Below are 8,265 nucleotides of genomic sequence, written 5' to 3'. Positions count from 1 at the left end.
GAAATCAAGAAAACACCTCTAGTGAATGTCACTCTTTCATTCAGCTCACTTTATCAACCATTTTTGATGGTATGTATAGTGAGTTCTCTATCCCTGACTGTCCTGATTGAATTTCATTACCTCAGTTTTATAAGGCACAGCCATCTCTGCTTCTGGATGACTTACTTTCTCTCTGGGATGCACAGGAGACTCATCTCAGAGTCTTGTTTCATGTCTCTGTTCTGAAGAGCTCTAAAACCTGCAGGCAAATGTAATATGAAACTTTGGCGGAGGCGTTGTGACTCAGCCAGGCTGGAGAGAAGACCTTGCTGGAAACTTCCCATGCCTTGGACAATATATATGTGAACTAGAATTCAAAGTTCTTTCCTATTTACAAAATATTTTTGTATTGTAAAACAGTGTAACAATAATACTAGAAAAGAAAAAGTTACTTAGATGGTCATCATCCTATAAAAACAATTCTTTTTATCTTGTCACAAACATAAATATTAACACTCCTCTATCTTTAGATAAAGTGGAATATTACAGGCCTCTAAGAGAAAGCCTTTGTTTTACCTTATGCTTACCTCCCTCAACTTCTTACCTGAAAAAAATAGAGCTAATTCCAATAGTGAGAAGTGGATAGTTTCCTAAGCATGTAGTAGGGAATTGAGGAAGAGGACTCAGATTGCATAATAGCATCTTCAATATTCTTGTTTCCTGCTCAAGGTTTCTTCTCTCTTCTGGTCCCTTCATCCCATCCCTTTATAGTCCCCAGCAACTAGCCTTAGCTTTTCGGATCTTCTCCTTGGTTTTCACTTCCACCATGGCAAAATGATCAGCCATCTATTATTTTTCAGATGTGTCCCTCTGGGGTGTAATTTCATCCTCTCAATGTAAATTTCATGCCTATCTTACTGCGTTCAGGCTACTATGAAAAAATACCATCAACTGGGGCCTGGTAGGCTGCAGTCCATGGGGTCATGAAAAGTTGGACACGACTGAGTGACTTCACTTTCACACATTGGAGACAGAAATGGCAACCCACTCCAGTGTTCTTGCCTGGAGCATCCCAGGGACGGGGGGGCCTGGTGGGCTGCCGCCTATGGAGTCGCACAGAGTTGCGCACAGGACACGACTGAAGAGACTTAGCAGCAGCAGCAGCAGGATGACTTCTAACAACAGAAATTTATTTCTATACAGTTCTGGAGGGCAGGAAGTCCAAGACCAAAGCACTGGCATATTTGGTGTCTGGTGAAGCCCTTCTTCCTGGTTCATAGATGGCAGCTTCTCTCTGTAACCTCACATTGGGGGAGGGAGCTAGGAAGCTGTCTGTGGTCCTTTTTATAAGGGTACTTATTCCTTTCATGAGGGCTCCATCCTTATGACCTAATCACTTCCCAAAAGCCCTATCACCAAATACCATTACACTGGGGATTAGGCTTCAACATAAGAATTATGGGAGGGAGACATAAACATCCAGTCCACAGATATATCGTTGACAAAATCTATTTCTGGCTGGCAGGCTTCAATGGGCTATTTCTTAAACCCTTTCCTGAAAGTGGGTGAACGATTGTGTGTTTAGGCTGTGGGAGGTGATGGTGAGTATTTGAGATCTAGAGATGGAAAAGGGACCTTCAACTGAAGTTTATTTAGGCCATTGTATCTAACTCACATATGGTACAATACTCACTTTAGTATTTGAAGTAAGAGAGAAGGAAGGAGAGGAAAGAAGGGAAGAAAGGGAAGGAAACAGAGTGTTTTTTTCCACTGGGTGCTTTTTTCAGCAGTCCACAGCTTTTTTGATATCCACTACCTTCATTTATGACACATCTATTTTTTAAAATAACTTTCTGAGGTCCTTTTTATAATTCCCAGGCATATATGCTTTCAGTCGTACCAAGTCCTCTTAAGTTCAACATCCAGATCTCCCGTTGTCAATTACCTTCTCTCATATGCTTTTGGTCTCATCAGGAAGTCTAGTTTCATCTGGATGTCATGAGCACATGTGTTTAAGCTAACATGTGCTAATGTGTGGAGAGTAGAGAGACATTTACCCTTTCAAGAAGAATTTGTGTTTTAAGGAAAGATATAAGCCAGTGGAAGATCTTTTGGGGAGGATTCCATAGTTTAATTCTATGGTGTAATAACTGAAGTGTAAAAAACCCAAACAAACGAGGAAGTATTTTGGGCATGCAGGACAATACTTAAGCAAGAAGTTCTGTTTGGGAATCTGGATTCAGGGTCCATTCACTGTCTTCACAACTGCTTCTCTTACTCACTCTTCTGAATGTAAGGATTGTCTAAAAGAATTTCTCCTACCTGTACGCCTCCTTTTTTACATGTTATGATAGCTCACCTGGCAACAGCTCTGGGACTTTTCTATGGGGCCACTGGTATGTCTAGCTAGAGGGAGAAAAGGTTGAGATAGGATTCAGGGAATGAAATTTGTGGATCATCAGTAAGTGCTATTTCTCTAAGTCAGAACTGCTTCAACTGAGAAGCAACATTATTTGACAACTGGTCAGAAATTTCAGTAATGTATGTTTTAAATTATAAAAGTAATATGTGACTATTATAATCAATTTAAACAAAAAATTTAAATGCAAAATACATGAATTTAAAAGTGATAATTCTCTTTCCTCAACTCTATTTCCATCGTGAAAGGGCAACTACTGTTAGTAATTTGGGGTATAACTCTCCATACTTTTATCCATGCTCAGCTAATTTTGGCTCTGCATAATCCTGACATTTAGCTTTTCTAGCATGCTCATAGGCTATCTTGTATCAAAAGTTAGGTCAGATTTACATCTGGGCTATGGCAGATAGTATTTAATAAACGACACAGGGCTGTCAAAATGAGCATTTTTTGTAACATTATTTTAGAGAATCAGTACTGAACATTTAGTTCCTTATACCCATATGATAGTTCATTATCTTCCACAAAATTGTTACTTGCGAACATGACTATGCCTAAACTACTTATTTATATGTTCCTGATTTGTTTTTATGTCATTTTTAGCCTGGGGTCTTTCTTCATGTTCCTTTTCTTTCCATTCTGATTATTTGGCAATGCATTTTAAATGGAGAAGTGGAATACTGGCTGGAGTACAAAACAAACTAAAAAGACTCTTAAATTCAGAAACTTCTATTCTTCTACCTATATTGATCAATGATTATTTTACACTTCTGTTTCTTCATCTATAAATGAGCATAAATTTTGGACAAGTTTGCTATTTGATATACACTTAAAAATAATCCTTTAAGCCTTAAATCTGTGATTGTCTTTCTTGCATTTTCTTTTCTACAGGTGGAATAATTTAAGTAATTTTTATGCCAGTTAACTCTCATCTTTGGGGGTTGTTAATTTGTTTCAAATGCATCAGGATAATTTTTTTAACATGGAATTTGCTTGAGAACAGAGCAAATTTGTTTTTTACTTACATTTTTGATGTATTTTCTCTTTAAAAAAAAACTGAATTTATTTGAATTGTATTGACTGTGCAACTGTTCTGCACTTCAGATACTATTTTTAAAGCCCAGGACTGGCAAAATCAGTGAAAATCAGTTACAGAAGAAGAATATTTAATGGCAATATTGGAAAGAAACTGAGCCCTGGGAGTGTTAGCATACTTTAAACTGGATGTGAGTCAGCCATGAAATGCTGTTATCAAAAAAAGGAATGCATAAATGAAGCAATTATCTATGCAAATTTGGCTTCAATATGTTGAATTTATTATCATTTTATTATACAGGATTAGGTAAGCAGTATAATATAAAAATTGAGAAAGTAAAGCCCATTCAATTGTATATTTTAAACCCAGAGTTAAATGAACTCTGCAGAAGAAGCAAGCCTCTTTGGAGATAACGGTAACATTGAACAGGAAAACACCTTTTATCATGAATCGTAATTACTTGTGCAAAAAATTTACTGTATTCTATGTTTAAAACCACCAGGCTCTTCTGTACTTGGAATTCTCCAGGCAAAAATACTGGAGTGGGTAGCCATTCCCTTCTCCAGGGAATCTTCCTGACCTAGGGATCAAACCCAGGTCACCTCACAGCAAAGAGATCAAAGCAGTCAATCCGAAAGGAAATCAACCCTGAATATTCATTGGAAGGACTGATGCTGAAGCTGAAGCTCCAATACCTTGGCCGTCTGATGCTAGGAGTCGACTCATTAGAAAACACCCTGATACTGGAAAAGATTGAGGGCAGGAGAAGGGGGCCACCAAGGATGAGATGGTTGGATGGCATCACCAACTCGATGGACATAAATTTGAGCAAACTCCGGGAAGCAGTGAAGGACAGGGAACCCTGGTGTGCTGCAGTTCATTGGGTTACAAAGAGTCAGACACTACTTAGCAGCTGAATAACAGCTAAGTTCTATGTTAGGATCCAGGCCTTAAAAGCAATGCACTATTCATTGCTTTCCCCCCACCTTTCTCTAAGAACATCTTTTTCACATAATGAAGGTGGTAAATGTTATGTGCTTTTCTCTGAGAAGATGCCTCTATCAAGTTCTCCTTGTTTTGAAATTAGCATTACTCTTTCCCACATATCAGAGTTAGGTCAGCTACTGTCTTGATTACCAGTGTGGTAGTTGCTTTCTTCTTTCTGTGTCTTTTTTGGCATTTTGGTGAGCAGTGGGGAAAGGCTCTGTGTAGGGTTGCTGAGGAAATGTGCAAAGTACAGTATCCTGTACTCAGCATGGGCTTAATAAGTAATTATTGAAAAGGTTACCAACCCTCTCGAGTCACTACCCAACCAGGGTCCTCCTGCTTGGTGTTATTTGAGCCAAGAGAATGAGACAGAGTTCTGTTTGGTAGCAAAAGAAAGCTTTATTCTTTTTTTCTATTTTTACACACTAATTTATTTTTTATTGGAACATAATTGCTTTACAATGTTGTGTTAGTTTCTGCTGTACAAAAAAGTGGATCAGCTATATGTATACGTGTTTGTGTGTGTTCAATTGTGTTCAACTCTTTGTGACCTCGTCGACTATAGCCTGCTAGGCTTCTCTGTTTATGGGATTTTCCAGGCAGGAATACTGGAAGAGGTTGCCATTTCCTCTTCCAGGGTATCTGCTCAATGGAAGGATTGAACCATGTCTCTTGAGTCTCCAGCACTGGGGTAGATTCTTTACCACCGAGCCACCTGGGAAGCCCCTGTGTGTACATATGAGAAAGCTTTATTCTTCAATGAAAGAATAGGGAGATACGAGCTTGCATAATAGAGCACAGCTCTTCCTAATAGCAGGTGGGCAAGGCTGCCTTATAGGGTTCTCCTGGGTTGTGGGGAGAAGGGGTGAGTTCTCGTGGCTCAGGTCTGGCTCTGCTGCTTACGCCACACTTCAGACTGAGGTGCTCCAAGTGGCTGCTGTATGCAGAATATGCGGCTACCATCTTGAATGAGGTGTCTACACAAAAGTCAGCTGTGGAAATTTACCTCTGAGGCAACATGCACAACCCTTCTGCACATGCCAGCTATAGGCAGATGAAACTGGACTAAGAAGAGGTTAGACTTTATCTTATCATTAAATACCATCTTATTTTTCTCAGGAACCCCAGTTGGTTTTTCTGGTGATGAGCAAACAACTGCATGAGCAAAATTAAGAGAGTAAAATCAGCTCATGCATAGCAAAGCAGGCTGCTAATTACTTGATGTGATTTGAAAGGCAGTATAAAGACTGCTTGGTCCCTTAATTTGGCAGATGTAACATAGTACCTGGAATTCTCACCTTCGGTTTACAATTTTTCACTTTATGTTTGGGCACTGAATACTGGGAGTAACTAAAATGGGATTTATTCTGGAGATAAAACCTAGCGTCAACCAGTATGGCATGTGAGCTAGTTTGTCATCAGTGTGAGAGCTTTAGAAAGAAAAATCTTTGATTTCTGAAGAAGAGGGATGAGAAATGGAGGGGGAAAACGTTTAGAATCTGGAATGTTTGTTTCTTGAATCTTAGGAGCAGTGAGGAGAGGGCTGGTCAGGGGAGAGACACTCTCTGATAAGGGGGGCCAGCAGAGAGAAGGTGGTTTTGGCTGTGGTGGTGGCAGGTAGAGGTGTAGGGTCAACTGAGGAGAAGTTGGACCTCCTTTACAATTTAGTCCACATGTGAAAGAAAGAGAACTAGTCCAACTTACTCCCTTAGTTTTCTGTTTATGGCCAAGAGGGCTGAAAGGGGGTGGGGGAGACATTTCTTCCAACTGGTTGTCTATTGAACTCTCCAGAGAATAGCTTAACTGTCACTCTGTTTGCCTTTGGAGCCTTGAGAAAATTTCCTTCCTTATGCTGGTTTTTCCATTCATGAGACCTTCATTCTGGGGGAAAGGAAGGGATTGTCAGAAGCAAAAGAAGAGCAGATGAGTGATAGATTTTGGTCATTCTAACAGGCGTGTGGGTGGGTGGGTTGTGTGTGTGTTGCTCAGTCGTGTCCGACTCTTTTCAATCCCATGGACTGTAGCCCGCCAGGCTCCTCTATCCATGGGATCCTCCAGGCAAGAATATCGGAGTGGATTGCCATTTCCTTTTCCAAATAGGTGTGTAATGATATCTTATTGTTGTTCTAATTCCTTAACTACTTTAAGGGTGCAGTTTAGTAATAAATATGTTCACATTGTTGTGCAACCAATCTCTAGAACTTTTTCATCTTCAAAACTGAAACTCTATACCCATCAAACAACTACTTTCCATTGCCTCTTCCCCCTGCCAACTGACAACAACCATTCTACTTCTTTTTTAAAGTGTACAATTTAATGGTTTTTAGTATAGAATTGTGTACCCATTACCACTATTAATTTTAGAAAATTTTCATCACCTAAAAAAAATATGACCTTTAACGATCATGCTTCGATCATACCATCTGACTCCCCCATCCCAGTTGTTGCCAACCACTAATGTCTTGTGTCTTTATAGATTTACTTTTTCTGAACATTTTATACCAGGATGTGAACTCTTGTGACTGGCTTCTTTTGCTTAGCACAGTGTTTTCCAGTTTCATTCATTTTGTAGCAGGTATGAAATAATATGCATTTTGTTTCTATGAGCTTGATTGCTTTTGATACTTCATATAACATACAGTGTTTTGTTTTGTTTTGTTTTTTTGAGTGTATGCCTGGCTTATTTCACTTAGCATAATGTCCCCAAGATTTATTTATTTGTGTCAGAATTTTCTTTGTTTTTAAGTCTAAATAATATTACATTATATGTGTGTATCACATTTTGTTTATCCATTCATCTGTCAATGGACACTTGGGTTGTTTCTGTCTCTTGACTATTGTGAATAGGGGTGTACCAATATTTCTTTGAGATGCTGCTTTTAGTTCTTTTAGGTATATACCTAAAAATGGAATTGTCAGATTATTTTGTAATTACATTTATATTTTTTTGAGGAACTATCATAGTGTTTTTACCTAAGTAGCTGCACTGTTTTACATTCCAACCAAGAGAGAAGAGGGGCTTCAATTTTTCTCCAGCCTTGCCAACATTTATATTCTGATTGTTTTGAAGTTTGGTTTTGTTTTGATAGCAGCTCTATCAATGACTTTTAAAGGTCCCTTTCACCAAACTATCACCTTTTCTTTACAAATGTGGAGATTGTAGTTCAAAGGAGCAGTGATTCCTGTTAACAGTGGCTAAATGATTGAACTCAGGTTTTTAGAACCCAAGTACAAGGGTTTATATACTATAGAAGGATTCTCACAATACATCAGACAAAGCTATTAGAAATGGCAATCAAGAGGATCTTAAGAGAGATGAGACGTTAGAAGCATGATGGAGGAGGTTTCTATTCTTTAGTGTTATGTTTGTGTTTGCAAGGATGAGAATCTGTTGATAGTAATAGTGCCAAGGGGAGGAAATTTTTTTTTTAAGTTAGCTATGGGAACAGTAACGCTTGACCCTCATCAATATGCTCAAATTAGCATTATCTGATTTACATTGGTATTAGCCCAGGTGTGTGGAAGAGCAGCAGGAGACTATCTCAGATCATTACAAAACTGGAGACATGTCTTCTGTCTTTCTCTGAGGATTTTCAAATAAACAGTAATTATAATGGTAGCAATTTAGGAATTGCTGATTACATAATTTCCCTTAACCTGTCATTATCTGTAAATATTTCATGAAAAATAGAAATACAGTGTTTTTGATAGCTTCATGAAGGTATTTTTTTTCTTTGAAGAAAAACACCCGTTAACAATGTTCCTTATATACTTTCCAGGTCAGGCAAATACTACTTCTGGAGCAGAGAATTATATCTACAGTTTCACATATCATTGTTATTCT

At 38.5% G+C, this 8,265-nt stretch overlaps 1 long non-coding RNA gene across 1 annotated transcript in view; it reads left to right on the top strand.

The window, feature by feature from the left end:
• Nucleotides 1-5,265: 5,265 nt before the first annotated feature.
• Nucleotides 5,266-8,265, top strand: part of LOC123334887 — a 32,451-nt gene continuing 29,451 nt past the window's right edge. The window contains exon 1 of the long non-coding RNA XR_006553079.2: nucleotides 5,266-5,496. This is a non-coding gene — a long non-coding RNA (uncharacterized LOC123334887). The remainder of the gene's footprint in view (nucleotides 5,497-8,265) is intronic.

The sequence above is a fragment of the Bubalus bubalis genome, chromosome 8, assembly GCF_019923935.1.
Source record: "Bubalus bubalis isolate 160015118507 breed Murrah chromosome 8, NDDB_SH_1, whole genome shotgun sequence".
In the NCBI taxonomy this organism is placed as follows: domain Eukaryota; kingdom Metazoa; phylum Chordata; class Mammalia; order Artiodactyla; family Bovidae; genus Bubalus; species Bubalus bubalis.
Note: the sequence above shows the minus strand (reverse complement) of the source record. Positions and strands in the feature narration are given on the sequence as shown.